At 36.6% G+C, this 8,396-nt stretch overlaps 1 pseudogene; it reads left to right on the top strand.

Annotated features, from left to right (window-relative positions):
* The first annotated feature begins 449 nt into the window (after positions 1 to 449).
* LOC113925614 lies at positions 450 to 1,681 on the top strand (annotated as a pseudogene).
* Positions 1,682 to 8,396: the final 6,715 nt, after the last annotated feature.

The raw sequence follows: 8,396 nt of genomic DNA, 5'->3' as shown, positions 1-8,396 counted from the left end.
AGAGGAATCTAAGCTACAGGAAAGCCAAATATCTTGCCTCAGGCCACATAAGGAGGAAATGCAGAGTCAAAATTTTAACTCAAATAGTGAATTTACAGAACTTACATTCTACCAGGAGCATAAAGAAATGAGTAAGAAAGTTCCCCAGACACTGAGGAAATAATTATTCAGTGGCATGCAAATACAATTTAATTGATAATTTTGATATAATTGTTACTGATTAGACTGCCCACTGAATCTAATAAAAGTCTTGATGCTCAGTAAATTCTAATTTTAAAGAGGTTGTTTTAATAAATAATGCTTTGGTTTTAGTACATAGTTTATCAGAACTATTCACACTCTGTCCACCACACACACACACACACACACACACACACACACACACACACACACACAAATTCAAGATATTTGAGTGGGTTTTACACCTTGTTGACTAAAAATCACATATATACGTCTGTGTTCATGATAAAGAAAAATACAGCACCACTGTCACTTTGGAACAGACCTGCATAGTTTGTGAGCTACAGCAAAAAATAAATGTGTTATATTACACTTTGGGAAGACACCTCAAGAAGAAAAGTATTGTCTTTTTCTTCAGTTGTAAGGAGATTCAGTATCCGTATCAAGTGTTCTGCCAGGTACATCCTGGTTCTTCTAGCCTTGCTCCCCATGTCTGACAAGAGCAGATGATAATGGGGTATAATGAATCCCTCGGCAAAAGAATGACAGTGCTCTCTGCTACTGTCATTACAGCCAGGGTCTAGACTTCCCGGCTATGACCTGGGTTCTTCAGTTTGATTGTCCAAAGGATGCCAGCACACATATTCACAGGGCAGGTGGAATGGCCAGGTACAGAAAGGATGGCAAAGCTTTATTAATTTTGTTTCTCTCAGAAGAAAAAGGGATGATTCAGCAGCCTCTCATTGTCTGTGAGGGAAATCAAAATTAATCCAGATAAACTTACAGATGTTTAGAAAAAAATCAGAATTGTTTTTAGACCAAGATCAAGATTTAAAAGAAAAGGCTCAAAGATGTTTTGTCCCCTACATTCATTCAACATATCTAATGAAGGATAAAGAAGTATTTGATGTGAGCAAGTTACCTATACCCAAATATGGCCTGTCTCCTGGTCTTGCTGTGGTACCACAGGTAAGATTTCTTCAGCAAATGCACAAACAACCCACCAAAGAATTGTTAGAGTTAAGATAAGAAAGTAATTGTGTCAAGAATTGTTCCCTCACCAGTGATGAAGTGGAAGAATTTAGAGCTCACTTCAATGACAGAATGTCCATCCTTCAGAAAAGTGGGAAAGGACAAGAAGGGTCAGAGTCCAGAACTGGCTAGTGGTATTAGTGATGAAGAGGAAGAATAGAAGCTAGATGAGGAGGAAATGGAAGAGAAGCTGGGAAAAGCAAAAGTTTGTCAGTCTCAATCTGTTGCTAACATTGATGAGGCACAGAAGATCAAGGAAGGTCCTATGCTGTTCTTGGAAGAAGAGGAAGAGACCTGAAGCCGATTTCTTCAAGGTGAAGTGGAACAGCGTCTTTTGGGTTGGACCTTAAAGAGCATAAAGCTTTATGGAAGAAAGCAGCTCACATCCAGCGTCAAGAGAAAAGTGACCGTGGTTGCAGAAGCAAACAATGTAATAAAGAAAAATTCATATATTTACATGTATAAATGATTATACAAAGTTAAAGATTATATGTTACAAAAATGTATTTGTTTATTCAATTTACATTTAGTTATATTACTTTCATGGGAAACCATTATGTGTAAATGACTTAGTTCACTATAGCTTCTTAACTCTGTGTGTAGTGTCTGCAAAGTATTTCAGGGGAGTTGTTAAATTTCTATAATCAAAAACGTAAATGCAGCATGAAGAGTCTATATTTCATAGCAAATATAGAGCTGGGAAGAACCTTAAAATATAGATGGTCTCTTCTCAGCTGAGAGAATGGAGGCGCAGAAAGGTTAAGTGACCTCGCCAGCATCACACAGAGCATTGATTCCCAGAGGAGTGCTAGACCATGTTACTTCTCCATTAATTCTCCTGTGAATCATTTTATGGCTTGAAGACTCCCTGTGCAATAAAAGTTTATTAGCCGTGTGTCAGGAACTTTGCTAGGTGTTGGAGTTACAGCGATTTATGAGACATAGCCCATGCCCTAAAGGACATCACAGTCTAATGGTAAAGGTAAACAAAAAACCTGCTATGGAAAATAGTAAGTGAAATGCATACAGAAGAGAGACACGTAACCGAGCCTTAAGGGGTCACAGCAGAGATATTGGAGAGAGTGACCTCCAATCTGAGCCTTAAAGGATAATCTTGATCTTCCCAGGCAGGTTGGGGAATGGGGGTAGGAAAAGCCCTGTGCATAGGAAATGATTAGCTAGGCAGAGATACACACAAGCAAAAGCAGTTGATATATTGGGGAGGGGTTGAGGTGTAGAGAAAATATAAGCAATTCATTGCTGTTGGAGTATGAAAGGTGAAGAGGAGGTTAGCCAGAAGTAAGTCTGCATGAGTAGGTCTAAACCTTAAAATTCCCAGTAAGTCATATTTAGAAAATGTGGAGTAATTGGAGAATTTTTGATAGGAGTGTCATGTTGGCTTGTATTTATGGAACCCTAGTGTCAGCATGTTCTAAGGAGTCAAGGAAAGCAGAGAGATTAGCTAGGAACTTGGTACAATAATTCAGTTTTGAGACTGTGGAGACATGAATTAAGGCAGAGGAGATGAGAACAGATATGAGAGCAAAGGAGACAGATAGATAGATAGAGATATATAGGAGTTGTGAAATGTTGGGGCACCTGGTTGGCTCAGTCAGTTATGAAGCATCTGTTTGTTTCAGAAAAGGTCATGATCTCAGGGTCGTGAGATGGATCCCTGCGTCAGGCTCCACGGTCAGCGTGGAGTGCTACATTCATGCTCTCTCTAAAATAAATAAATAAAATCTTAAAAAAAAAAAAGGAGTTGTGAAAGGTTTCTTACTCACATAATGAGATTTTCTAGGAGAGCAGGGTTTGATCTTCCAATTAGCACCAAAGGAGAAAGTAGGCTTTCTTGTCAGCTTGCCTAGATGTGGGGAAGAAGGGGACAATCAGGTGTAGAGCTAGAAAGCTGTCCTAAATCAAACATTAAAGATGGAGCCAGCCCCTTGATTTACAAAGGGATTGCCTTGCCTTTAGTGGCCAAGCATTACCTGAATAAGACAAATGTCTAGAAATGGCAGAGTTAAGGCATTTATGTTCTTTAACCTTAAACTCCTCACACATAGATTCCAGTGACCTGGAGTATTAGCACCAGGAAATCAAGGTAGCAAAAGGCAGTCTAGAACTCAAGAAAGATTACCATTCCAGAGGGGCAGTGGAGCACTCAAACCAGAAACTAAACCCTGAATGTACAAATCCAGCCAAAGGAAGAAACATAAGAAGGTAAGATCCAAATGCCAATGCTGCTGCTGATCAGAAGTTCACAAGTGCTCAGGAATTTGGCTGGACTAAGCCTGCAGGTGAAGGTTATTATCGACTACATCTGGGAGACGCCAGAGTCAAGTCACATTTTCAAGAGCTTACAGCCTTGTTAGTAGAGAGGAAAAGAATTCCCATGAAACAATACAGGGCACATCTTACCGTAGAAGACAACCAAGGCCATGATTGGAATGAAGCCTTGAATTATCAAGGTTCAAATTCAAAGACATCATGCCAAGCTTATAAACCCACTTCTCCTATCCTTGTGGTTAATCTGAAAAGGAAAGAGGAGAGATTTTTCAGTTCTTAAGGGCAAGCAACCTGTCTGAGAAGAGGATAAAGATTCTTGCTGGATTTTGTGACAAGACTACATGGATACAATTGAAATTCTGCTATTCAAAGAGAGCTGAGATAATCACCCAAGTAGAATTATTCTTCTATTAAATTCTTTACTTTTTTTTTTCCAGAAGTCACAAACTGATCCATTAAACTCCTGCTTTCATTTAGCAGTTCTCTCTCTAAGCTGACATCCCATAACACAGGGATATTTTCCAAATATATTTATGCCATCAGTTGAAAAGAATTCCCACCATTAACACACTGTCAAAAGCATCATCACTGAAACTGCTAAGTGTTTTTACAGAGTCATGGAATCTTAGCAGTTTATTTGAAAGCCTATTGTGCACATTTGTACCTCAAATATCTCAGCTATAAGTGGGTCATTATTAACAGATCTCTTAATGCTACTATATTCTGGAGGGAAAAGGAATGCTGATTAGGCTGGCTTTTCAATAATGGAGAACCAGTGTCATAATAGAAGGCAGAGGAGTTTGAAAACATGGCAATATTTTCTGGAAGCTAGATGATCTATAAAACATTGTATTTAGGGGTACCTGGGTGGCTCAGTCAGTTAAGCAGCTGAGACTCTTGATTTTGGCTCAGCTCATGGTCTCAGAGTCATGAGATCTAGCAGGCATGGGGCTCTGCACTCAGTGGGAAATCTGCTTGGGATTCTCTCTGTTTCTGTCTCCCTCTCCCTCTCCCTCTGCCCCTCCCCCCACTCATGCACTCATGCACTCTTTTCCTAAAATAAATAAATAAAAATTCACTTATCATCTCTGAACAGCCAACAGTAGAAATTTCTTAAGAACATATTCTTCAAAATAGGGTGTTTTGAAATTCTCCTCTTAGAGCACAGTGGTTAAAATCATAGGCATTGGAACCAGAAAGCCTGGGTTCAAATCCTGGTTGTGACACTTACCAGATCTGTCTCTCATCCATAACAATAGGAAGAAAGCAATTAATAACTGGGTTTGCCTCAGAGGGTGGTTGGAAGGAACCAATATTCACAACATGCTTAGGGCAGGGCTCAGATTACAGCAGCATTGTACGAGCATTAGATGAGTGTGGGCTATTATTTTTCTTGGGAGTTGATCTTGATAGGTCATTCTCGCACCTTTCTGTCTCAAGACTGATAATTAGAGTGTCAGACTTTTCATTATTTACTCACGTGCTGAAGTCAGGGCAAAAGCTCTACTGTGAGTACGATAAATCCTCTCAATTGTTGCCACATTACTGTAGCTTTAATTCTTCAGCTAATTCTCCAAATTGGCTCAAATTCTCTATCATCCTTGTCATTTTCACCTAATTCCATAATTAATTCTTGACAGGATTTGCTTCCCAATGCTATTTGCCTTCTAAAACAGTCAGGGATTGGAAAGCAGCAGTGTAATTGCCTTGAGAGCATGTTGCTTGGGTTCAGCAAACCTGGTTTTGGATATATTCTAGGAAGAAGGATCCAAGATGTGGAATTCAAAAATCTCATCTTGGCAGCGATAGCGTTTGACTTTGCATAGATTGTTAAAGAGGTGAGGTACTTAGCTCAGCAGGTGAGAAAATAATTTCTGTTAGCCATTATAACTGTCATGATTTGGGGAAGCAATTCAAAAAACCTCTTTCATAATACTTAAAAGGTTTCCTTGACTTTCACTAAAAGAATAGGGGGCATTAGCAAAATTAATTTAGTCAAAGCAAAGTGCTATCCAATGTAATAATCATTTTGGAGCTGCATTATTCATTCAGTCAGTCATTAATTCAACAAAAAATTTATTGGGTGTTTTCTATGTGTCTCTTACTGTTTTGGTCTTGCAATAAAATGGTGAATAAAACCTGGGCCTGGCATCCGTATGCCACAGTCTAATAAACTTTAGAAATATGGTTTTGAATATTAATTCTAAGAATCTATGACGATAATAGAGAAAGCATCATTTCTCCTGCTATTACTTCTAATCAGTTCCAATATTCTTGCGTACATAATAAAGTGAATGTGCTTAGATTGTACTTTAAACTCCAAAATTTAGAAATAAATACGATTCTGTGGGAAATTTCCTCAACCAATGTATATATTCCCATGGTTAATTGTTCAGTCTCAGTGCCATGTGTAAGGGGGATAATTATTTTACTTAGTGGTTCATAACCGTTCTAGACTGAAAGATCCTATAGAGACCGTTTTTATTGGTCTTTATACTCCCAGTGTCCAGAAGAACATCTGGAATAATGGTTCTTAATTCTGCCATGTATCATTATTTCATCTTTTATATAGCCATAATAATATGGTTGTCTGGACATAGTGTGGGCCTACTGATAAAGAATCTTCCAAGGTATAGACATGTCTATTTTAAAATAGCCCAAAGAGGTTTCAGATGCTCAGTTCAGCTTGCGGGTTGAGGCTCACCAGTGTAGAACTATTATTAATTGAATGAATGAGTGAGTGAATAAATTAATGAAAAATGTCATCACAAATTTGTACAAAAATCATGTTAGCATATTTCCTTGATTTATGCAACTAAAATCAAAGCTCTCCTATAACAGAATTGAAAGTTATTTAATTAAACAACTCTTCATGCCAATCTTCCGTTTGCAATTATCCAGTTTGTCTATAATATATCTTCATTCCAGAAATTTCTGTATTTCCAAAGGAGAGCTGTAAACATTATAGACTAGGAAGTTTTCTCTAGGCTGACTCACAAATTAGAGGAAAAGTTCACAAGATGTGAGCTAGTTGATTTTTCAGGTAAGCAGGGTGAGTGGGGAGAAAAATCATTCAAATATCTGGGACCTGAAGGTCAAGATCATCCTAGAAGTCAGAGATGCTAAGAGTAAAGAGCAGCTGGAGTTCAGTGAGCAGCCCACAAGTTGCAAGGGAAATTAATGCTTCAAGGCAAGTATTTGCACTAATGCTTTGTCTCGGAGTCCTCTTTTCAGTATCTATTCACTTTTTACAGGAATGGTAACTTTTTTTATGTAGGAAAGATAATATTTAAATATAGGATGTTAAGGAAGAGTAACATGAATTATGTTAAGATTGTGTACAATCTTAAATGAAGTCATGATTACTGTGCAAACTTTTGCACATTTAGGACCTAGCTAGATTACGTTTTTTTTTAAATGCTAGTAATATTGAGAAAACATATGGATAAGAGTAAGCTTTGCCAACAGTTTTAAGCTCTGAATAATTGTAATGCAAGAAGTGATTAATTACTAAGTGTTTTAATACTAATTCAATTAACTCCATTCATTTTCCACACCACACTGTCTTTAATGAGCTGATTTGCCATTAAAAACAGCACATTTGTGACAAGAATTGTACAGGAAAAGAAAAGGAACATGCTGTCATTTGAATTCAAATGCTAATTTACAGCTAGAGCCTAGGGAAAGAAATACATTTTGTTTACAAAAAAATCAAAAAGGAAGAAAGGCAAACAAAAAAATCACTGCTAGATAATAGTAAACATATATTCATCTATCAATATCTTCTATATTGTAAAGCTTTTAGAATGGATTATAAGTTAGGAACAATATTTCAGGAATTCAAATTTAATATAATTGTAATGTTTTACAAAAGCATTTTTTCTTCTAATGTTTTTACTGCAGAATACAAACATGTTAATCTAATTGCTCATGACACCACTAATTCCCAAGATTGGATCATTTGATTTTCAGAATAGGTGAGAATCAGATTTCTAGCAGAAAGAACCATCATTATAGTGGAACTTAATTGAATACTTGACCTCAACCTGATCTGCAAAGTTATTAATGGACTAGCTTTTATGTAAATTGATATTGCTTTGTCATCTTCTCCTTTCCATTTATATAAAGGACATTGTGCCTTGAACGCCTGGAAAAATGAGTTACAATTAAATAATAGCAAGGAATAGTTCAGTCATTTATAGCTTACCTTTCTGAATTGCAGATCATTTAATATCATAGCCAACATGCTTTCTCTATTATAATGTTCTCAACCCAGCAGCATGTTCATTAAATACCATTGTTAAAGCATATGTCATTGTTTTATAATCTCTGAAGATTTTAGTGGTGCAAATGTGAGGTGTTTTGTGGTAAAAGAAAAGCAAAACAGAAGCCAGGATTTATTCAGAGAGGTTAAAATGGCAGACAATATGTTCCAATATGATTTTAATCAAGAAATTAAAATAATATCTAGTTGTACATGAAAAGTACTCCATCAATAAGATAACATCTAATTAGCCCATCATTTTGGTTTTCAATTGTGTTATTAAAAATGTTTTCATTAAGGATTTATATTTTCATAAATAACAAAACATATAATAAAACATCAACTGATGCCAATTCATTTCAATTAACATGAGCAATATTACCAATAGTCAATTTTAAAAACAGATATAAAAACACCTTCATTTAAAAATTGCTAATCTTTGAAAATACTCTTCAAAGAAAAACTGTTACCAGATCTTATAATTGTTCATGTTTCCTAGAGGCAAGATCAGAGGCTACAGCACCAAGCTAGTTCAAAAGAAGGTGTTTCATGAAGATTCAATCACTATTCCACCTGGTCCCCTAAATGTGCTGAAAAATGATACTTAGTTTATGGCGTAGCAGAGATGATC

This window comes from Zalophus californianus, chromosome 2, assembly GCF_009762305.2.
Source record: "Zalophus californianus isolate mZalCal1 chromosome 2, mZalCal1.pri.v2, whole genome shotgun sequence".
NCBI lineage: Eukaryota > Metazoa > Chordata > Mammalia > Carnivora > Otariidae > Zalophus > Zalophus californianus.
Note: the sequence above shows the minus strand (reverse complement) of the source record. Positions and strands in the feature narration are given on the sequence as shown.